Genomic DNA, 25,157 nt, shown 5'->3' with positions numbered 1-25,157 from the left:
TTCTAGGTTGCAACCACTGCAATGCAGCAGCAATTGCTTGTTGCTCCTCAGCTGACCCCGTTATTGGAAGAACACGGGAAGGATGCTGCCTCCAACACTCCTTCACTGGACCACGCCATGCAAAAAGCATGCTGATAGCACTTGACACCTGGGGGAAGATTAGACAGAGCGGCACCACAGAGCAGCAGCGGTCTGTGTGCTGCCACACGCAAAAGAACTCCTGACCTCGGTTTGATGCATTTCTTCCATTTCAGGGAGACAGAGCTGTAACAACCAGACGTGACAGTCCCACGGCAGCTTTAGCTGATGGAAGTTATAAGCTAACCAATTCCCGCTCTTCCCTTTGCCCCCAGCCATATGTTCCCACCTTCTCTCTTGCACCAGTACCTTTATGACTAAGTGGTGAGACAATTCAGGAAATTAGCCCAAAAGAAACCAATTTATTATTTTTTTAAAATCATGTCAGCTTTTGGCTGGTTGAGCTCTCTGCAGCAGTTAGGAGCACATATGCTGCTGGCTGGGAGGAAAGGGAACATGTGGCTAGAAGCATGACGGAGGGAGCTGGATACCCTCTCCCTGTAAGCTGGGATCATGCTGGAAGCACGGCCTTGTTCTCGTGAGACCCTGTGGGCTGGCACAGCACAGGCAAGCTCCTCCTGCCCTGTTTTACAGGGACCTTTAAGAGTTCAACAGAGGAGGACCCTGGAACCCACCCCAGCTGTTTTAAAGGCATGATGTCAAATCCAGTTAGTTTTCTGCTGCAATAATCCCTTTGAATTCTGCCATGCAAACCCAGTTACAGCTACCCCAGATCTTGCTGTTCTGTGGGAGAGATTCCTGGGATGCATCTTCCTTCAATAATCTCCTGTATATTGCTGCAACCAAATTGGGTACCTACTTAATCTGTGACCTTACAGCTCCTGTCAAGCAGACTGTGACCCCCTCTAGACTCATATTATCCATTACTAAATTTTCATTTTTATTAAGCTCAGAAAAGACTTCTTTCCTTCTCCTCTAGGAAGCATGAATTCTCTTGTGTCATTTATTCCACAAATGATTTATACCAAGAGCCTGTCAACTACAGGAGATACTTGCTTGTGCCTACTACACCTGCAAGTAGCTCTGTCCTTTCCGGGTCATTACTAATAAAGCACTTATCCCTCATACAAGCACAAATGTCTCCCTGTGCTCTCACAGGTATTTATCTGAGCACTTCAGAGTCCTCAACGGATTTATCCTCACAGTGCTCTGGCAAGCTGGGCATTCGTGTGATTTCTGTTACACAGATAAAGAACAAGGCTTGGAGACTGAACTCAAGCTCTTTGCTGCTTCAAGGAGGCTTAATCTCCTGAATCAGGATGCTGTAACCACCAACCATTCTTCCTCCTACCCCTACACACCTGATTCCCCTTGAGACAGCAGGAAACTACTGGTGGTTCATCCCAAATTCTCTGCTTTATCAGCCAGTCCCACACCAGCAGAATATCACTGCCCCAAATCTGCAGAGGAGAAGGCTTCATCCTGTGGCCATTTCTTACTGTTGAAGCGCTTATGAAATGAAGCATCGAAAACCCCATGTCCCAGCCTACATGACCCGAACCATCACCCTCCTGTCCTGCTCCCCATTCACAGATGACTCATGAGATGAAGTCTCCCTACTGCTTAGCACCATTCACTACGCAGCCAGCCAGATTTCATGAACAACAGTAAAACAAATATATTTGTCTTGCAACTAGAGTGCCAAGACAAGCAAAGGAGCAAAGCTGGGGGCCAACTGTAACACCACAGATTTTGGCAGCCAGCCCTCTTTCCAGCTCCTTATATATTTTTGTCCCAACTTTCCACCTAGTTCTCCCTCTTTTCAGTATTTCTGGGCAGATCTAACACCCACTGAAGAGCGACAAATGGCTGCATGGCTAAGTGCTTGCCCTTGAGAAATTAAGGCATCTCCATGCTCTCTCCTCTCCCACTCTTCCCTGCGTCACTTTATCAAAGGCGAGGCTGAGAAACCTGTTGCTGCTGTTTCTCTTTCAAACCCTAAAGCCAACTCGCAATCCAGAATTTAACCTCACAGCTGCTGAATACAGTTAGATTAATACAAGCTGGCCAAACAAAATATTGCTTTTAAAATGCAATTTGTGCTTGGCACTGAACATGATGGGAGAATACAGAGCAATTTGCACTACAGACCAGCTCATAACCCTATGCAGAAAGTGCTTTCATGCCCCCATTTTACAACTGACAGCCTTCATGCATTTTGGAAAGAAGCAGTAGAGTAGAAAGCCCCTGCACTAATAACTGATGTAAGAAAACTGGAAAAGTTAATTGCTTTTAATTTGTCGTAAAGTTCTCCATGTGCACACCCTCTCTTTCCAAAGTCTACAAAATCAGAGCAAGATGGTGGAAAAAATGGGGAAATTCTGGCAAGTTATGACCCTTTTAGCCTGAAAATCCTCCTTATTGATCCAAAATATACCTAGCAGTTTGTTTCTGGTGGTGTGGGGGAAAGAAAGGCATAACAAAAGGCTTTCACCCGTTACTATCTTGCCTGACCCTCATGCAGGTTCATACTGCTGCACCAATTGGCAGATGTATTCATCTGCACAGGTATTTATGGTCAATCTCTTGCAGACAAAATGCATATTTCCCCACTACAATAAAAGTCAGTTCAAAGCAGGCTGCTCTCATTGAAGTCCAAGGGAGATTTTCCCCCCCTCCCATCAATTTTAGCAGGGGTCGCGTTGGGCCTGTTGAGATAGTTTGCTTCAGGAAAATCTTCACCTGTTGATTAGGGCTTAGTAGGAAAAAAACACAAAGAATAGCTTATTTTTATTGATTACTCCAATTCCCCAAATAATTTGAAATTAATCCTCCAATTTCATTTCAAGCTGCTTTTCTGCTGCGCTTGGTTGCTGAAGGAGAAAAGATTCTGGAGAAAGCGACACAGGTGAATTACATTTGCTTAACATTTTCAGCGTTAAATAATCTGCACATAACTCAGCCTCACTCGAAAGGTACGCCGCAATGATCTGACATAAAATATAGCTCTGCTAGGCCAAAAAAGATAAAACAGGGATACCTTCATATTTAAAGGAGAAACAGTGAAGGATTTCATATTTTAATGAGATACAGATGCCGACCACTGAATGAATCACTCTGCCCATAATTAAAGTCTTCTGATGTCTGAAGACTCTTCCTGTCATGAAAACTCTTGGATGCTATTTCATCTCCATCTTAAGCCTGATTTCAGACTGAAAGAGGGGATCCAAATGTTGATGTCACCCCAGACACCACTTATATTCTCCATTTCCTTTTTGAAGAACTTGGTATTAATTTCTGTCTATTTGGATTTTTATGGGTCTTCAAGCACCCTTAGAGCTAGATGGGAGATATGAAAAATCAACAACGGACCGAGGCATTTCCAGGCACCATACTTAAGCATTTCATGCAAACCAGCAGTATTTAAATTAGGGAACTGTCACACTAACATTCAAACCACAGAATAAAATTAGAAAATTTAACTTTCAAGTACACAAAGAACACAAGACTATTTTACAGTTTTGCTGATGTTTCAAATTTAGCAATCTTAAAGACCCTAGACAACTGGAAGTTACAAGGAGAACCTGAACCTTTATTCTTATTATCCAGCTGGACTACCTGGGGCACAGGGGGAAGAAAGAAAAAGCAGCTTCCAGGTACACAGTCCTCTCATGAGATGCCTAAAATCTCATGTCTTACTGGTTACTGTCATGTCCAAAAAATGCTTATCTTTTTTTCCAATTAAATTGGAATTCTGTATTTTCATTTACTTACCACTACTACTCCCTGGGCATGAATAAATCTCTTAGCTTTTCTGCTATGAAGTAAAAGGATGGTTAAAAAAAAAATAAAAATATCTTGGGCTGAAAAATCACCTGAGGGTACTCTTGCTTCATTTCAAGTGCAGTCTCCCCAAGGAAACCGGTCCCCATACTTAACTAGCCTTCTTGTTGCAAATTTTTCCTAACTTCTCTTCTGATAGCCAGTATCCTCCTTGAAACAGTGACATTCAGAATGGAACATATCGTACCCACCACCAGAAACAAATTAAATGAACAGAATGCCTTGCATATTTTATAATAAGCCATATTTTTATGTCCTGATGATATTTTTTTTTCCCCTATAACAAAATGGCATTGCAGATCCAGGGATATTTAGTGATCTCCTGTAACCCTGAAACACTCCACACACACTTTATTTTATAACTTTTAGCTGAACAGGTACCCGACCAGTTCTGGTGTTTTACAGTTGTTCATTCCTTCTTTGTTTAGCACTGCTAAGCCGTAACCTATTTTTTTCAGACCGTTTCTATTATTTCAGATCTCCCTGAATCCTAGCCCTGAACTCGGCCGTGCTTGTACCTGTCTCAGCTTAGCATGACCTGCAAAAGTGAATAACTGTGCTCTCTAGTATGCCATCCAAGTATTAATGGAAGTGGTGACTACTGCAGGAGCCACAGGTCTCCAGCTGTTCCAGGGCCTGCTGCCTTTTATGTGCTTAGACAAAACGTGATCATCTTTATCATGCTTTTCTGAGAAAAAAAATAAAATAAAAATTTCTTGGCATTACAGGCTTCCCAGCCTACAGCTCCTCCCTTTCTCCCTTTTTTAAAGATAACCCTTTAAGTTTTCTTTTCTCCAGTCTTCTCAAGCCTCATTTGTCCATAGGTTTTCAAAGATTATCACTAATGGCACTGAAATCACTTCAGCCAGTTTTCTAACTACCCAGAGCTGAACTGCTCCAGGCCCTGCTAACTTAGGTATTCAGACCTATTCTTTTCCTCTTGCCTGACGGTGTGTTGGCTGCGAGGCTGCAGCTGACCCTCTCAGGAAGAACAGAAAGGATAAAAAAGTCATTCGGCACTTCTGCTTTCTCACTTCCATCTTTTGAGAGCTTTTCCTTTTCACTGAGCAGTGGACCCACTCATTCCCTGGCCGAGCTCTTGCTAAAATACATTTATAGAAACCCCTCTGGCTGCCCTTTATGTCTTTTGCCAATTGTAGCTCATTTGGACTTTGGCCCTCCCATTTTTCCTTGCACGCTCACATTAAATTTGCTCTCAATAGTTTGACCCACTCTCCAATTTTTTTATGTTGCTTTTGAGTTTCAGGTCATTAAAGAGCCCATGATTTCGCTAAAGTAATCTCTTACTACGTTTCCCATCTGTCCTCTCCATTAAGGGAGTTCATACTTGCGCCATTAAATTTGCTTCTCTAAGAAACTCTCAGCTCTGACTGAAATTCCTTTTCACTCCCCCAGCAGCTTGCCAAGGCCATAGCGCTGAGCCGACTGCAACCAGCTTCCTTGAAACCCATTCTCTTCTCCATGCCGCTCTCCCTACTTTTGTTCTTAATCAGCACTCTGGCAGCCTAGAAATATTTTCATTTTAGAAAACCTATTCTGCCCAGGTAGACCAATTCTCTAAATTTCCCAACCAAGGACTGAATTCCAATTTACAGACCAGTTTTGCTTTGGGTGCTGGAGATGAACAAGTGTGTACTTCAAGTACTCTGAAGAAATTTCCCTGCCAAAGTCTCACAGCGAAATCTGTCCTGTTATATAGCATCACCCCAAGACAGACGAATTTGCAAAGAATGAAGAGTGGGGCGGGGGGTGGGGAAATCTCAGACTTTTCTGGAAGGACAGACATGTTCTCCAAAGCATCTGAGTCTCTAGAAAAGGCTGCAGAATCCGCCTTGCTGCTGGCACAAGACAGAATGAAGGATTTAAGTACAGGGTCTAAAATTCTGTGCGCTGTTCTAGATAATTTATACCTGTCCAAATGATGCCTCTCCATTCCTTAAAGGCTCGAGGAGGCAGCCCTGACCCCAGTCCTTTCAACATCCTCTCTCTGCACAGGAGATACTTATATCCTACTGCCATGCTTAGCTGCACAGTAGCAGTCAATAGGAAAGAGTGATTTAGACCGAGGAGCTAAGAAAGCAAATGTTTTTATAGCGGCCCCTAATACTTAGAGTAGGGAAGGAAGATGACAGTGTGTACAAGGGAGCCATTGAAAACAGCAGCACTGCTCCTAACATGTGCTTAGAAAGATATCTGTTATCTGGGGTTTGCCAGCTGGCTCCTGTATGCACAAGATCCCCCTGCCTTTAACTCTGCTTCACCATTCCCAGAAATGCAGCCTTTGCCCTGAAGAAAAATCCCATCCCGCTGTCAGCTGTGATTAGCTGGCCCCAAACAGCCCCTGCTAGCCAGGCTTCGGCAGGGCATGTCCTGCAGGGAGCCAGGCTGTCCCATGGCTCCTCCCTGCCCGAAGGGAGCTGCCAGCACCCTGGCTAAATCCTGACAGCTCTCCTGAAGGTGCCTGTAAAAGAAATGCCTTTTAGCTCCTCCAAATCCCCATCATCCCTACTACTACTATCACCCATTATCTCCTGCAACAGCAGAACCCCATGTTTTAGGTAAAATCCCCAAACAATCCTAGGGAACAGACTGTGCCCTCCACTCAGAAGGAAAGCAAACCCTCTCCCCATGGTCCCTGTTAATCCCACCTGCAGGAATCCACCTTCCTTCCCAACACCAAATCTGTCAATGGTTCATCTTAGCCACTAGGCACCAGACCCGGCTGGGAGGACCAGCACACCCACCTCTAGCTCCACCTCCAGCCCTTCAGCAAAGGTGATTCTCCTGCACCTACTCCTGAAGCCCAGTTATCACCAAGCCCAGAGGAAGAAACCTCTCCTGGCCCTTGCAGAGAAGCAGGACTTGTTGCCACAGGACTGATAAAGCATAAACACGGTGCAGTGAGTTATCTACAGCCTGATCCATATTACCAGCTTAATATCTAGCTATTCCCTATAGGGGCCATACAGCTCCATCTGTAAATCTTTCAAGCTGCACCTTAAAATAACTTGGGTCCTTGCTCCCGTGACTGTCTTTGGCCAAAACCTGCTCCTAAGAACATCTGGACACTGTCAGTACGCCCTCTCACAGAAATTAAGACTATAGTGGTCCCCTACAGAAGCAGTATTTCTCCTACTAATTTGCTTTTACCCAACTATTTGCACCTCCATGAAGTATCCTAAGCTGTCTATATTAACATTTGGGTTGCCAGTTTGTTTTTCTTTATAGTTTGTTTCCATTTATGGTGTGCTTCTCCATTTAATATTAAAATTGACAGTGACAGATCACCACCCTTTCTCCAAATTCACTAAACTGTTTAATAATACAGTTTTTCGAAACAGATCTGTGGCTCATACACACACCCAGGCAAAATAAAGATGACAGCACATTTGAACAAGGCAGCAATAAAACAGTGATAGTAATAAAGAATAAAAATGCTACATCAGGTTGCCATGGGAACCAGCATTCAAGGACTCCAGGTAATGTTGTAAAACATGGCACCAAGCATAAAGCAGCTAAGCAGGTTAAGAGGTTATTTATTAGGCTGCAACATGTTGTGCAGTGCCCTCTGGTGAGAGCGCAAGACAGACACAAACGGGTTCAAAACAGGAGGTAGAAGACGCAAGAATTTGTGCCCTGCTCGTATCACCTGGGAGCTGTCAGCTTGGCAGCTGCATAAATTGGAAGGAACCGGTGTGTGCCACAGGCAGCGTGCAGAAGGTAAAGCTGCACGCAGAGCTATGGAGAGGTGATGCCAGGACACGCACCCACGCTGGCTTTAATCTCCCTCCCGTAGGAGCCAAGAGAACTGCAGTGCACCAGGGCCTCCAGGAAACGTTCCAGTAGGTGGGACCTGCCGACCTCGGTGAAGCGCTGCTTTTCCTGCTGAGGGTAATGGGACTAGCTAAGATGAAAGCTACACTAGGTATGACTAAGGCCAGTAAGCACGATCCTTCGTCAGGGTATGTTTTCTTAAGGACTGAAAGTGTAACTGTTCCATGCCCAGAAATTTCACCAAAATTAGCAGCAGTTCCCCATGTGAAAGAGTGGCAAAGCCAGGTTCAAGACTCACATGAGCCCTGGGACGCTGCACGCCTGGCAGAGGACACACAAAGAAACAATTCAACAAAGGAGCCCATGTGCAAAAAGTCGAAAAAAGCAATTCAACAATTCAACTCAAGGTAAAAGCCACCCTAAAGCATCCTTTCCTAAATGAGACAAAAATACACAGGTTATCAAACACAAGATCTTGACAACACAGAACCTTTTCCACGACTGCACCCCCCACATACAGAACAGAGGGTGCTGCACGGCACTTTGAGGGCAACGTGCTCCACTACAACCTCGCAACAAAACTGCAGGCTCACACAGACGTTGTGGCTGATGGTCATTTCTGTCACTGCAAACAGCAGACATCCAGGCCTCTTTCCAGGTACCATTAGTTAACCATAAGCTTTTATCTGGGGGAGCGCAATAGGTTGCTTAAAAATATCACAGCACATGATTGTGGTTTTTCCCCACAGGCCTTTCTGTGGGAAAAACAAATAGAAAATCCAGTTAAATGATTCTGAGTAAACACTGTTAACATTTTGTATAGATCAGCTCCTCCAAAACTGGAATCTGAGCTAACACCATCCTATCCCATCATCCTTCCTGTTACACCTAAAGTAGTGGAAACCATAACACAGAGAAAATAATTTTTAAACCTGCCAAAACCTTGCATAACACAAGGCATGGCTGGATTAACTTTTTCTATCAGCAAAGCCAGACTATTTAGCCTAATATTCAGCAGCGCTTTCAGTGCAGCTTTCCTCTGTCGGGACTAGGGTCAGCCCACGTCCAGCCTGCCAGCACTGCTCTGCCAACAGCCAGCTCCAGTACCCACAGCAGCTCTGTGGCTAGCAGAAGACTCTAATTTGTCTTTGAACTGCAGAAATACTGCTGGGGGGGTGGAGGTGGGGCTGGAATATGAAACCCAGCTCTCCTAGTTTTCCCCTGCACTGTTAGAGCTGTCAATTCAATTCTCCCCCCACTAAGTGGCACCAATGCACCACAAACCACAATGAAAACATCTGTACAGACAGCTTATAAATAAATATTCCCCCGGCTTCCTGAACCTGGCCAGCAGCAGGGGAAATCAAACAAGCGGGGGACTGTGTGTGGGAAAGGGCTGCGGGCAGTGCTGCAGGCCAGCTCTCCCCCAGTGAGACGGCCTCCATGCCACTGTGGCAGCCCTTCAGGCTGGCTCTCCCCCCTCATAAATGTTTTAATTACATTTCCAAGAAGGAAAAGCAGCACACAGGGACGTGAGAAAAGAGAAAAAGCAAACAAGCAATCTTGTGTTAACTGTACACCCCAATACCTGCTCTTGCTTTGAAAAGAACAGGGGTGCAGGGACAGCAGCAACACCAAAACCCATGCAGCACTGAGTGAAGCCCAAGCCAGACTCCATGCTGTTCAGCTGCATGTAATGCACACCACACATCAAACCATGAACGCCAAAGCATTGCCATTTTTCTTTCAGACAGCCCTTGCAAGGCGCTTTTGTTGAGAAGAGCTGTAAAGACTGCCCTCATCTCCTGGCTGAATCACCCTCAGCTTTGCCCAGCTTTACCTGCCAGATACTTGCGGTACCATGGAGTGGATACATGGGGCAGGGATAACTGCTGTAAATCAAGTCTACTGTGAAAAAACAAATATATAGCTCAGACTTACTGTAGCTGGGAAAAGGTTGTGCAAATCACAAAACCTATTTATGTTAACTATCGTGCAAAAGCAGGAGCTAACAAGGAAAAAGGTCTAGGAAGTATCTTCTAACTGGCACTCTTTGAGAAAAGTGACAATTAACCGAAAACATATCAATGAACAAATAAATTACTAAGCAAAAATGTACTTCACTCACACCAATACAAAGGGAACAACTGTGCAGTTTGGGACATTACAGTTTCCCTTGTCATGGCTTACTATTTGGAAGAGTGATGGCAATGGGCACTGCTAACTCGTGAAACCTGGCCGTGTGCTGACCAAAGTTCAAAGGACATCTTGTTCAAACTGGCATGTCACAACAATTTATTAGTGATTGCTTATTGTAGGTATTTCAGCTGAAGTGCAACATCAAGAGGTGTGACAATCACACTGAGGCAGACAAGAGACTGAAGGACTATGTTTCAAAAAGGATCAAGAGATGACAGTAGTCTGCACTGAGTACTAGAGGAGAACAAACAACTCTCTATATGAACATGGCACTGCCTTTACAGCTGTTTTCATCATTGAACCATGGTAACCTATGGTATTTATATACCATAGGATGCACAGCAGCTGATGAATGCACAGGTGATCCCTGTAATCTGGGTAACGCCCAGACAGGAAAAGCAGAAGCTGGCAGTGATGGAAGATGGGTCTCAGTGGTTGCACCAGCATCTGTTCTCACATTTGCTTCAGCAGAAAGCTGCTAGGAGAGAGCAGCTCCCTAACACATTCCCATGCAGGCCAGCCTGGCCAGACACCCAGATCCTGCTGCTGGAAGCTGACAGACACTGAAACCCCCCAGACAAGGAGAACTGCCTGTGGCTTGTGGTCACCATACTCCAGACCAGACATACCAATCCACCCTCTTAAATTAGCAATATGCAATGGCCACAGAGGAATAACTTCTGTTCACCTACAATAAGGTTAAAGAGTCACAATCACCACCTTTTTATTCCAGAAAATCTGAGCAGCTATCCCTAAAAGGGGGGGGGGGGGGGAAGAGTTCATAGGTGCCTCAAGTGTATTTGGTTTTAGAACACTCACAGATGTAGTACTGACATTAAAGCTCCAGTGCACTGAATCCAAAACAGGGAATAAAACAATCCCATTGGTCTCAAAACATTACACATACCCTACAATGAGCACCGGAACATCGTGTCACTGGCTATGGATGTTGACTTGCTTCTTTATGCTCCCTCCACCTTCCCAATGCAATATCCAACAGCCGATTATTCTGTTGTTTGTAGTAGACTGAAGTAATTAAGCTTAACCCTAGTCCTGTGGGAGTCCCAGAGAAGGTTAGTGATCCACAGGCATGACATGCTGTTATTTATAGCTGATTAAGTTCTATTTATCTACATTTAAATGTTGCAGGAGATGGGAGAGATCCCAAAACACATCTGTGTCTTATTAGAAACACCAGCTGTGTGCGGTTGCTTAAAGTTTGCCTTTCTTGAGAGGTTATAAGGAAAAAAAACCCAACCCAGAATAATTCAAATTCTTCACTGCAGCTAAATAAATTGGTGTGGTTTAGCCATAATCTTCAAGATGCAAGCCTGACATCCCACGCAACTGAACCACTTCTGGGGTCAGACTCAACCCCAAAATTAGCCAGACCACTTTGAAGCTCCTCTGAGCGCTGTAATTGCATTTAATTTTTACTGTAAGATTGTTCACATCTTAAGAGACATGAGAAAGGTGACCAGCAGGTCACAAATCAGGTCTTTGGCGTCTTAACTTCTGAGCCTCTATGCATTTAGGAACAGTACTGTGGTTTCAGTAGTAAGACCATCATTGTATATATGCTCTATTTTCACACACACATACAAAGGAAGATGAGCAAACTGAGGGGATGCAATTCTGTCACCACCCTTTCCTTCAGACAGATGTGGTCCTATGGTCTACATTAACAACACAGATTGGCATTAGAACCTTTATGTTTGCTCCTCTGTGTAATTCAAGTTACTGAATTTTTGGTGGTAGAGAACAGTAACAGAAATACTTGCACGTAAGAGATATAAATGCTCTGTATAATAGTAACTCAAAGTCAGGCTCTAGAGGAAGGGACATGAGTGTCGTGTCACCATTAGCACCAAATCACAAGAGGTGATGCAGTCACCTTGTAATTGCCGAAGAAGAATGTAATGAAGGAAACAGTAAGCTGATGTCTCCTATAAGACCCCTCAAACATCGAGATTAGCAACAAAGAAATTTAGCAAGGACATCTAGGTCTTGTGGCTGCAGAACTTTAACTCTCCACAAGATGCTTCTGAAGAAGCTATCATGTCTTCCCTATCCTACTGCTTTGCATACAAACGATATGTGATTTGTGAGATTTTCTTATGTAACTGTTCCAGTACAGAAAAGGTAGCTGAGTTTCACTTTCAGCATCACCTGAAATGAAGCTGAGATTCAAAATGAAACTTTAGGGTAAAAAGTGAAACCTCTGAGTTTTGCAAATAATTCTTTGAAATGCCCCACCAGAGCTTTGTTAACTTACTGCACAGGAATCAGTGAGACTGTATCCACAGGAGCTCTGTGCACCCTGAAGGAAGGACACCCACAAGGACTACCTTCACCCAAGCCACTGACTGTAATCTTCTGATGGAAGATGAACGAGCTGTCAGTCACTCCACACAGACAGAATTGCTGTGGCAGCTCACATCGGGCTTCATTTGCAATCCTCATGCATAGTTTGACCTGGGTGGTAAAAGCCATCCAGCTCTCCCCTTGCAAGCCCTCTTGAAAGCTTCAGGCTCTGACCATCCCCACACAATGCTGTAGCCAGCTACTCCTTGCTCTTACCAGTCCCAGCACACATCTACTCAAGTGATGCAAGTGTGGGCTGATATTAACAGAGCGTTAAACCTCAAATTAAGAGTATGGCTGGAGAAAGCCTAGGGTATTTCCAGTTTCCCCAAGAAAGGCAATGCTGCCAGCTCTTTGTTTTGTTGTGAGACACGTTCTGAAATTTGCTGGAACAAAAGAAATGTTGAGCTTTCATTAAGAGAAAAAAAAAAAGTGTACAGTCTCAAGTCAGATACAGACTTGAAAAAATAGCCCACGAGTGCCTCAGTGCAATCAGAGGAATCTAACCCAGTACTGATTAAGCACCTCAGTTGTTGGGTAGCTTATTTGTTCATTCTTATTATTTGATTAGGTTTGATAACTCAAATAGTTTGGTGTCATATTTCTGCTGTGGTTCATCTTTTGCTTAATCACTCTTTTACAGGCCTCCTGTACAATCCTAAGAAAATCACGTAGTCACCGTACACTTTAGTCCAGTATTTCTAAAAACAGTCTGATCATTCTTTTTCTTCCAATTTTGACTGACTTATTTACCTAGTGTCATCTCTTCTAGAGCTAGAGATGGTTTACACCATGCCTCTCAGGATGTCTCCAGTGTGACTACCTAAGTAATACAAAAATCAACAAACTATCATCACATCAGAAACCTAATCTTCACAATCTCAAAAAATAATCTGTTCCAGAGCTTCCACACTAATGCTGCCCCACTAGAAACTTGCTATGTATATGCTCTTATCCACATACAAACAAAGAAGTTTTAGCTCACAGCGATCTCGTAAAACTGATGTTTTTAGATATAACCAATATACAGAACGATCAGCCTCTTAACTGCTGTTTTCTCTTACTGGTGCTTTTCAGTGACGTGTTTCAGCGGTTGCAAACATATATGGGCATACATTTAGTCAGTCAACTACCAAAAAGATTCCTCTCATATTACAGGGGGAAAAAAGGCATTTCAGGTTAAAAACAAGGGGGGAAAAAACCCCAAACCAACAACAAAGCAAAGTCTGGTTACTCCAGAGTACAGTTTCCCCTGGTACTTTGTGTTGCAATTATTTACATATCCCCAGATAGTCAAACTGATGTGGTCCAAAGTTTTGTTGTGGACTTTGTAGAACATGTTGTTCCTGTGCCAACTAGAACACACTTAAGTGTGTTATCAGGCTGAACGATGGAACAGAGGATACACTACATTTGCTACTAAAGAAAAAAAAAAAAATCAGTAAGCTACAGAAACACAGTTCATCACAAACACCAAGTCAAAAAAACCACAACAAAATGCTAAAACAAACCCAAGTACACTACAGGAAGTAGGTACGAGTTGCAACCACCTTGACATCTCAAGGCTCCTTGGTCTGATGAAACAGCACTAGTAACCATGCAGCTCCTCAACAACTTCAATGCAGGGGCTCAACAGTCAATACATTAGCATACATTTCAGCCCAGAAGGTAAAGAAATGTACTTGAAAGCTGCAGCTGAAGGCTTCCTCACATACTGTCCCAAATAATATTTTCTCCATCCTTACAGATGCAAGATAAAAAACACACAACTTGTAAACACTCACCAGTTAGATAGCTGCCAGGTTCAGCAGCTGCAAACCTGATGCCCTGCCTGACACAGCTCCAAGAAGAGCTGCACTCTTATAATCACGGGACAAAAATAGGTTGTCTGGTAAACGCAGCAGCACAGCATTGCAAAAGGCAAGGTGGAGATCCAGTCTTACCAACAGGACACTCCTCTTAATACTCGTATAATAACAGTAGCATTTGTTACAGATCAGTATGTTACAATGCTCCTCAGTATGAGAATTAAAACTGTCCTTTTCTGCCAGCAATACCATGTAGTCATTAAAAAGGTAATGCTTTTAGATAGAATGGAAGTAGTGTAATGCAAAGTGCTCTGCTGCCCACCAAACCGAGAGAAGTTTAGCTGTGACCAGACAGAGATTATTTCAGAATTTTGTAAAAACAATTAATACACAAGATGTGTAATTATCTCAACAGACACCTCTTCCCCATGCTTATTTCATAATATTTAAGTTTATCCTTTGGCTGGGCAGGCTAAAACCCCATTTGTAGACAAGGAATGCCTGGATGCACTGCTTTACTATTAAGCCTAATGAGCATGAGCAGAAAGCAAAGACCACTAAAAAGAACATCATGAAAATTCATCCTGAATTTCCATTTTCTAACTATAGTCCTACAGCTTCAGTGTTTTTCCTATTGTTCATCTGCATTCTATAGTTTCCCTGCTTCCTCATTTCAAATTATATTTACATAAAAAACAAATCAATTTAAATTATTTTGAAAATCTAAGCAGCACACACTTTCAGAAGTGCAAGAGCTGCTAAATGCATGATTTATTAGAAGAAAGCCAGAACCAAAATAAGGCCATACCACATAAATCATCTTCAATAAGAATTAGACAAAAATACCACACTGGTTTATGCAATCCTTCTTCTGTCCCTGTACAAACAGCACACACGTATGGGATGAGGTCAGGGGGAGGTTTGTTACTAGCCTGTATCTGAAAAAACCACAACATCACAAAACCCAAAATATAACAGTCAAAACTAGTGTAAGTGACATAAATGTACTGCCACAAACATCAGGTAGATTTGTAAGGACTGCTATTTTACATCCCCATTAAATTAATTGTCATAAACGAACAGATTTTTACAGGAACTTTGTATTTTGGGAAGTAGCAGGAGAACACTACCAAGCACAATGAGTAACCCAGCCTCTTATATCCTCATAGCTTCTGAAACTCTATGCTCAGCTCAGTGCGCGTAAATTGGATCAGATGGCAAGCAGCACAGAAGTACCTTGTTTTTCTTCTTCCCCTCAGCATTCACTTCCACTCCTCAGCACGGGTCACCTCCTCTACACACACGCACCGTTTCCAGAAAGTGCTCAGAAGTGGCTGCGTGTCTCAAAATAATGACGATCCAAAGCAAGAGCTTAAGCACTTAAACAGAAATACGAAACAAAAGAAGAGGGGCGGAGGGGAAAAAAAATGCAGTGGAATAAATCCAACCAGAGCTTCTCAGCAGCTCTGTGAGCCCCTAGCAAGTGCCAGCAGTTTCAAAAGCGCTGTCATCTCTAAACTGTTATCAAGGTTTTATCGCACTCGAGTTCTTATCTAAACCAAACAATCACTAGAACAGCAGCCGATAAGGCATCCTGACAAGGTAATTTCAGCAATTTAAATCCACAGCTACAGCCATCATACACCCAGAATATTTTAACACTCTTTCCAGTTTAACCTCTAATCTCTCTTCCTCTATTCTTTCCAAACACAGGGCCAATTTCTCTCTCTTACAGCTGGGCGCGCTTCCTGCCATCGCTTGTGTTACGGGCAGGTGCCCTTTGAGCTCTCCCCCCTCTGGCTTGTGCAGCCCATCCACCAACGCCAGCTTGCTTGATCAAAAGGATCATTATTTTCTCTCTGAATTCAAGTGGCCATTTTCCCTGGCCTGACAAAGGTCCATCATTAAAAGCGGTGGCTACATCTGTCACAAGCTGTGTGTGGGAAAGGAGAGGGAAATCAAAGGAAGCAAACATGAGGCAGGATCAGCTTCGGCCCTGGTGTAACTGGGTGTAACACAACAGAAATATTTTATTTGTAGCCTTGTGGGACTTTCACCTACAACATCTCACCCACATGTCACAAGGCAGGATTAGCTCAGAAGCCTTTTAGCTCAGTGTCTCCTCTTCCAAAATCTTTCATTGGCCAGAAAATCCAGTGTATCCTTTCCTCGATTTTTGCTCATAACAGACTTTTTACACCAGGCCAGACTTTGATTTATGGGACATCTGAAAACACTTATTCATGCTAAATGTAGCTGGCAAGTGACATGCAAAACCAAAACAAAACCAGCTACCTCAAATGGACAGAAGCATCAGCTGATCTGATGCAATTTCTTCTGGACACACCAGACACAGCCTTGACACAATTCCTGATTATTTCTCTCCTTATGCTGGAGCAGAAAAGAGATAGTAAGCTACTAACACATTCCTGTGTCTCTAAAACTAAGGAGCAACTTGACTGTATCACATAATGTTTATGTACATAAGACAGGGCAAAGCAGTTTTAGAACCACGAGTTTACTCCTGGCTTTCCATAGCTCCAGTGAGGCGGGGGTGCAGAGCACGGCTCTTGTGCAATCAGTCACCCTGGGCACACCCAGCATCTGCAAGGGCATCAGAAACAACAGCCAGAGCTACTACAGTTACTTGAGTAACGAAAGGAGAGTTCCTGGAGTAAACTGCAACCGGGCCCCTTCTGTGGTGCCATATCTGACTGTGTGTCAGAGCTGTTGGCTTCGTATCAACAGAAAGTGATCGGTGTAAACTAGAGAAATTGCTCAATTCCCTCAGGTTGAACTTTCAAAATCAGGAAAGGGAATTAAAGATTTCTTGGCATATGCACACAGGGAAAAAAAAAAACCCCACACCAAAAAACCCAATCCAACCAGATGCTGCAAAAACCAAGAAATCCCTTCACTAGGGATGAAGAATTCCTTTACACCCTATTTCAAAAAATTTCTTCAATCAAAACTTAATGAATCAAGAGACAAAACAGATGCAGAAACCCATTTTCCTCTATAAATCATTGTGTATGACATGTGAAATGCAAACTAATTTCTTTAAATTGCAAGACTTAAATGTGGTTATAGAAATAATAGACTGTCTTCAGATTTTAATCAGATAAAATATATCTTGAGTTTCAGAAAAATTACCCAGCTCAAGTAGGAACAGGACATATAAATATAACATGCCATCCTTCACTAGCCCAGAGATTGATGAGTTATTTGCTTTCTCTCCCAGTGTGAAGACTAGTAATTTTAAAATTCCTGAATACCTCCAATTGGGACAGTAGTGGGTCTCTAGCATCAGGGAAACCCAACAGAAGTTAACTAATTTACTGGGTTTGAAAGTTTTGATGTGCTCAAATATTGCTCTAAACGAGGCTACATTAAGATCCAGATAGCATGAGTATCTAACACAAGGGGACAAAACAGATCATCTAGTTCTAAAAGGATGTGCAGATTGTACCAAAATACACATCATCTTTGTGTTCCTCCTCCATGGCTCAGTGGGGGTGGGGAGGTGGAATTGGGGCTGGATATTGTATTCAAGTGAGTCTAAATAGTAAAATATTTGCAAGGACTGTGCGTTACGCCGGGGTCCAACTGGTCTGCTTCAAGAACAAATAAACATTACAGTTTAACCTGTTCCTTCAACCAACCCAAACGCACAGCAAACCCGCCTGTGAAAGCACAGTTATGATACATCCACTCAGCATTTAAAACATCCAATCTAACTTGCCATAAACTGTCACTTCAGGCATTTATGGCAGACAGTAAACACATGCTTATCAGAGAACAACTGCACCCTGTGAGCTCAGCCAATGGAGCAACATTTCTTATCAAATCAAAGGATTATCAGGGAAGCTAACAAAAATAAAGGTTACACCATATGGTCTCCTCCTTTTTACCTCTGCTCCATCAAGACGTATGACTTCAATTAAAACTACATTGCTCAGACTTTGCAGACTTACTTCCTCCTTGTCTGCCCTTGAAAGAAAAAGCCTACCTTTAGAGCACGACACATGGAAACAATCCCCTACAAAACCCTGCTGAACTTGACAAATATCCCATCGACCCAGCTTTTGCCATCAGAGGCCCTCACTCGTGCCCACCTGCAGGAATCGATAGCCTGACATGGCAGTGTTTACCTTATGTGAGCCCCCTCCTGCATCCCGCATCTGCTCACACGTGGCTTCCTGCACTTCAGCAACAAAATAAAGGTCAAGAGGCATCACAAGCAAGCGTGGCGTGCTTCTGTGCGGGGGATATTTGCACAGTCACTGCAATCACATTTAAATTCCATCAATGGAGACAATTTCTGCTGTTAGTGCCAAATAATGATTTGGTTAACCAAATTAACAAATGGAAGGAAAAAAGGTAATAAATTAGGGAAGAACTCAGTTTCCCTTATGCCTGCCTTTTATCAGCTGTCTAAAAATACTAGCTCACGTTGCTTGTACAAAAGGTTGCGTGAACAAGGGCATTTATGAAGCACACAGAAGCAGATATTTTTGTTTGACCAATACAATTATTAAAGCTCCCTTCAAAAAGCACATTTATCCATAAAACCAGTAATTCCTCCTCCTGTGGTTGTTACGTACCACACCACAGCCTTGTTCTCTCACTGGTAAGGTAACAAAAGCTCCTTCAAACACAGTAGATTGATCCAACTTACTGCTTGTAACTTAAATGGGCTTAATTAACAATCATTTCATTAATTGTTGCTTAACAGTTGATGCCATTAGATCACCTTCCATCCATAAGTTTACAGCAGCAGCACTGGAAAACAGCCACATAAACGGCAGCCAGAGAGATACCGAGAAGCAGGTTTCCTGTGTGGTTATATTCACACTGTTTTCTAAATAATTGCTATTAAATTCAATGCAAGTGTTTATACTTACATTCACACAAGTAAATCCCTAGATTCAACAGGATCAGAAGAATTTCAAGGTGCTGAGCCACTGACAGTCAGCAAACTGTACCTGAGGTCTCCTCTGCTTCCAAGGAACAGGCCAGCAAAGACTCAACATGAGCAAGAGATCCTCTTGATTTTTTTATTATTTTTTTTTTATTCAGATCGGGTTTTTCAGATTACAAAGTAGCCATCAATACTATCACAGGACTAGATAAATGATTACTTTTAAAAAAATTCAGTAGAAGCAGCCAAACTCCTCACCACTTTAAACAACACTACTACTACAATCCATGCTCCTAATCTTGACATGTGAAAGTTCCTTCTAACACATCTATCTCATCAGATATTATAAATTAACCTGAAAAACAGAATTACCCTGTAAAGTGGTCTGTTATTTCTCTCTACTTTTGATATGATCTAAGAATAAAACATGTAGGGTTTATAACCTGTTGTTGACAACACTTTATTTTGCTGAGCTGTATGATCTGAAACAAGAAACATTCGTTTGTACTTACAAACAGAGATTGATTTTAATCACTATTATCCATATTGCTGCAGTGATATTGCCCGGTTTTGACAGCATATAACTCACTTCTCTCTGTGCCATCACAAAAGGTAATCAACATAATACTCTTACAAGCTGGAAAGACATCTTCCTACTATTCTGCTGTCACATAGCCAAGCACACACTACTCTTCTCTGCTCAGCCCAAGTGCAACTTGGCCACTGCTGCTCACAATTCTTACAGCTTAGATACAAACAGAAATTACTACAAATTGAAGCAGGGTATGAATTTATATGTGTGATACTCCTTCAGATAAGGAGTCACTTTATCGGACTGAATTAAGGTAAACTGCTAAGAGAGCCATGTGGTGAGCCCTTTCAGGTCATTTCTCCTTGTAAACAAGCCCTAAAATACCTGGAGGCTGCTGAACGTGCTGCATGGGATATCTGCTCTGCCCTGAGGAGCATCCTGCTACCTCAGCTCCTGGTACCACACCTCCTTCTGAGGTCCTCCTCGGATGACTAGGAATGGTCTCAATCGAGAAGATCTTTCCTATTGATTAGATGGGGTTTTTTTTTTTCATTTCATCAAGTCTTTAAAAATAGCTACTCAATGTATTCTTTCAATAATAATGAAAACTTCTTTGCCAACAAAAAACATGAAAGCACTTCCAATTTTCATTATTTTTTAAAAAAAATCATTGCCATATAGATCTGTACTGTCTTCATGGATTACCTATGTATGCTGTCGTTACCAAGCCAGGTTAAGTTTAGTTCTAGCATAATGCACTTACAACTCAGTGAACTCAAACACAAACCCTCCCTGATAAGCAAGTAATAAAAATCTGTCCTCTATTGCCACCAAGGTAATTCATACTTTAATATACCTATTATTTCAGTACTAAGATTATTTTACTGCAGCAAATTTACTTCCTTCATGAGGAATTCAAAGAGAAGAAAATGCATGAGAAACACTAAAGCAAAACTCAGATTCTGTGAAAGATCAGAGAACAAAAAAATTCAGATAAACTGAAATTAATACTGATACTACAAGAAAGGACAACTTAGAATAACATTATTTCTTATAGTGTTGCTAGGATAATTTGAAGAATGTCAAGACTAAGCATTTCTATACTGCACTTCATCGAAGACTATCAGACAATAAGCATTAAACAGCTCACTTCACAGCCGCCTCAAGGCCAGGATTCCCAGCTTCTAGCAAACAAACGTGCAGTAGGCAAAACACCGCAAGTCAAAATCTGAGGTCTTATTTCTGATTCAGGCTTTTTCACCACTGCAAAATGCTTCCCCTTCCACAGCCTGGAACTGATTTGCAAATTATTATTTTACGAGTGCTCAAAAAATTGGGAACAGGTTGAAAAATCACGGGTAGTCCTGAGAATTTACCCAATTTATGCAAAGATTTAGAAGGCAAGTTAACCATCTGCTGTATGTTGGAACAGCTGAGAATCAGAACTCTTGTTCCCATTTGTGTTCTTAACTCCGCAGGCTCCAGAAATGTTTTTATTACACACGTTTTGTATTCGGAGAATCGTACACCACAATTGTCATCCTAAACCCCCTAAACTAAAAGCTCAATGCTCTGTCTACTGTATGTTCCTTTATCAATACGAGTATGATTCACAAATTGATAGAGGATTTGCAATAGGTTTTCTATTCTATTCCTTTGGAAGTCTCTAAGACCATAATTATAGAGAAGCTAACGTTTTGGGTTTGTGGGCTTTTTTTCCAAAGAGAAAAACATGAACTAGTTCATATCTATTCACTAGTCAACATAGTTTAACTGGTATTTCAGTAACACAGGTTTACTACACTTTAATAGGAGACTGGAATACAGATGAAGCAGCTTAACATGAGCTATAGCCAGCACAACCTAAAACCTTTCCACTCCAGGCAGGTACTGCACAGCTGGGAAGCTGTTCACGTGAGATGAGTTGCTCTCCAGTTCATAGCAGACAGATGTCCTGTGTCAAAAGCTCCACACACACCACACACCCCACCCCCCATCAGTACTGCCTGATGGCTGCATCAGGAGGTCGAGCAGAGAACAGCCCATCAAGAGCCTGCAAGCACAGGGAGAGGGAGGAACAGCCTCATTTGTTACCGGTATTAATGTGTGCAGCACAGCAGCAGATGAAGGCCAGTACCAGGACAGAGGCTCACCAGATGGTGTACACATCTCAGCAGAGAGCATCCTTCCCTAAAAGGGCTACGTCTGCAGTCCAGAGATGCAACATAACACTGGCAAAGCTGCACAGTGAAGAATTGTGTTGTTTTGTAAACTTCATTGGACATGGCTTTTCTTGGTTTTTAAGCTGAAGGTACAGAAGGAGGGGAAAAGGGGAGGCAGAATAATCCCAGCTGAGCTGGTGGCATGGCCACCACAGGCAGAGAGGGAATTCTGAAAGACTGCGAAGGAAACTAAAGCAGCATCTCTTCTGATTTGAAGAGGAAGGCTTCCCTATGCATTAAAAAGCAGTCAGATAAAACATGTTTGGTGCTCAGTGGTGGCTAGGACACTTGTGAAGGAAAACCAGGGCTGATGTTTGCACTCAGTAGATGCCAGATGAGAACGACAGACTTAACCCACGCTGTTAAAAATGCAGGACGTTACATTGCAGAATCTCCCGTAGGAGGATGAGTCTATTGTCATCGAGCACTTCAAGATTCTCCTTCAGATGGAGATCTGTCACATGCAAGAATCAGTCTCTAAGCAATTAAAGGAGCTTAGAGCATATTTCCTTTTTCCAGGAAGGTAATTAAAGAGTGGTTTCTTGTTAACACAAAGACTGAGAACAGAATTGGGATCTCCGAGTACAGCACAGTGCTGTAAACAACAACTACCACCCCTACCAAAAACAAAGTTGGAAAATCAGGAAAAGGATAAGAAGTAATAAAATCAAAATGCTTCTACCTTCCATTGCCCCACCAAACCAAAATCAAGCAGTAAAAACACTCTGGCTGCACCCACACAACAGAGAAACTAAAGAGGAAGGCAGGACCAGAACCATTTCCCTTATGTCTCCCGGCTTCAGCTACAGCCAGCCACAATTAAGCAGGTTTGTTTTCACTGCCACAGAAAGCCCAGACACACTTCAGCTGAAGTTCCCACAACACCAGAGTCCATGATTACTTGGGATAACATGACCCTGCACTGTCCGCTAGACAGTGAAAGTATGTTCTTCACTGCCATGAGAATAAGCAATAACGAAAGTCATAAAGAGTAACAACAAAAGAAAAACTTGAAAGTCAGAGAAATGACAGCTACTCTACAGGACAGTTATAGAGACAGGTTAATTATTAACACTGAGGACTTACCATCCCCTAAATGTTTAAAAATGTTTAACTAGCAGTTAGAGCCACAGTAAGGAAGGTATGTGGTTGAGTCTTCTTTCCATTTTGCAGAGGAGGAAACTGAGGCGAGGAATGAGCTCTTGGAGCCACAGAGAAAGGAACAACCACCTGAATAAAACATGTCTGGCTTCTAATCCCACCCGTTAGATTTACAGTTCTCTCCTCTGGTTTATTCTCTTATAAACCTTGATCAGGAAAGTGGAATCCAGTATCATTTAAGTAGCAATATTCTTATTTGTGAACTGAAAAGCACTTGCCATAAGGCACCAAAAAAAAAAGACTGACCGACCTTTGACATTTTTAAAAGCTCAATAAATGACAATAGGAAGCAAAATTGTATTATGCACCAATAAAATGTAAATTATTATGATATGAGAGGTTATTTAATCTAAAACTACAACTATTAAAGAGAGTGATAAGAGATAAGGAAGGTAAAGACTCAGGGACTTTTCAGTCTCCTATCTTATCGCTTCTAGTGTAATATTAACCAGCTTGATTCACAATATCTCAGTCACTTTGTGATCTTTCCACAGTTGAAAACAATTAGCAAATGTGAAGTATTCAGAACTTTGTTCAGTTGTGCCACTAAAACAATACAGCATTGTTTTTGATCACGCATTCAAGCTACAGTAGCACCAACACAGGGAAGATATTAATCCTGTAGATATTTTTTTTGTTAAACCTGTGTAAACTTTATTTTGATTTTACTATAAAAAGGACAGTACGAACTTTTACTACTCCTCTACACTCAACACACTTTTTAATGCACTTGGCAAAGACTAGTAAACTGCTTTCTAATATATTGCTTTAACAGCTCTCTAACCAATTATACAATGTTTTCCAGAAGGCATTGATTTATGTTAGAAGACTACAAGAATAGTCACATTAATAAAGTTGATTGTGTGTCTCATCACAGAGATTATTTAATGATGGAGGTACTGCCATGCACATTCACCTATACCCAAAGAAAATCAATTTACCAGTTAGACCACCCACCTGCTGTTAAATCCTTTATTTAGCTTGCATGATTATTGATTTTAATTGAAGAAGGCTAATTTGTCATAGCTTGTACTGCCTGAAAACTAAAACCTCTTTAATGTACTGTTAAAATTGCAGGTGGTTTTGTCTACAAATAGTGGAAGAGTATTGCTCAACTAAATCCTCACATCACAAACCTGCAATCACACACTGCAGCCCATGATTGGTTTAGCTGTTGCAAACTGTTGCAGTTGGATAAGACGGCTCCAAGAAGAATATGGGGCCTTGGTGGTTGGAGACAGATATATACATTATTTTATTACATATAACTTATCCTCCTCTCCTCTAAATTCTCTATCCTGTCAACATTTATTCATATCAATAATCTCTCAGTTTCAAAAGTTTAATGAGTATAAAATATTGGTGTGTGCTGCAACCTTAGGGATGTATTTTCACATATACTTCACTGCGACATAAGCCAACACAGCAGTCAGAAGCGTGGAACCTTCCCCCCCAGGCCACTGCTGCTCAGCAGAAGTGATGGTGCACATCAGGAAACCAGGTCAGATCAAACATGTCAAAACTTTGAGGGTTTTGGCTAAAAACAAACTGCCCCAAAAATGGAAAACAAAAAACCCCCAACCAAAACAAAAAATTTCCCAGTTTACTAGGATCCCAACCTAGAGCTGTCCTGCCGCAAGGGAGCAGCAAGCCTTAGAAAGCAAGCCAGCCGGAGGGAAGGCAGGAGTGCTTTGCAGCAGGGCCAGCTCAGGGCCTAGATACGACCTTGCTCCAAAAATATATACAATAAGTGTACTCCATACAGTGTTCAGCAGCAAGCTCCTTCTGGAGGTGGCTGTTAGGTGGCTATTTTGGGCCAGCAAAGCAAGAATGTTATTCTGACTGATGATAAGAGTGCTACATTAAAGAAAAAGGACAGGTAAATAAAATACAATCCACATTGCATGTTCTCTTCCCTTCCAACACAGATCTGTCTTCAACCGTTTTACATACTAATGGCTGATACACTCTGATTCTGTCCAAAATGAGGTGTTTCAACACATGCTTATGTTGCAAACAACATTCAAGAACTTTTCCTCTTGTTGCAACATTGAGCCAAAACGAACTTTGAAACTCGGAAGCTGCAACAAAACAGATTTGTCATTCTCCAAGCCAGCTTTAATCCTCACACCACAGAAGCCTGAAAGCAGAGCTACAGGTACTTGCCGCTCAGGACTGCATGAGCTGTATTTCAAGCATGTTCTTGCAAATTCATCATCCAGTTCCTCCACAGACCAGGCCACCATGAGCCTCTAACACCAGCAAATGACTGA

General features: G+C 42.2%; 1 protein-coding gene across 23 annotated transcripts in view; it reads right to left on the bottom strand.

Moving 5' to 3' along the window:
* Nucleotides 1-25,157, bottom strand: part of FBRSL1 (fibrosin like 1) — a 548,206-nt gene that overhangs the window by 329,839 nt on the left and 193,210 nt on the right. The window contains exon 1 of one of the 23 annotated variants that reach the window (XM_027813935.2): nt 15,285-15,531. The exons of the other annotated variants lie outside the window; for them this stretch is intronic. The gene's annotated coding sequence lies outside the window, so the exon portion shown is untranslated. Of the gene's footprint in view, nt 1-15,284; nt 15,532-25,157 lie in introns of those variants that run through there. 23 annotated transcript variants of the gene reach the window in all.

Source organism: Falco cherrug, chromosome 1, assembly GCF_023634085.1.
Source record: "Falco cherrug isolate bFalChe1 chromosome 1, bFalChe1.pri, whole genome shotgun sequence".
Lineage (NCBI taxonomy): Eukaryota > Metazoa > Chordata > Aves > Falconiformes > Falconidae > Falco > Falco cherrug.
Note: the sequence above shows the minus strand (reverse complement) of the source record. Positions and strands in the feature narration are given on the sequence as shown.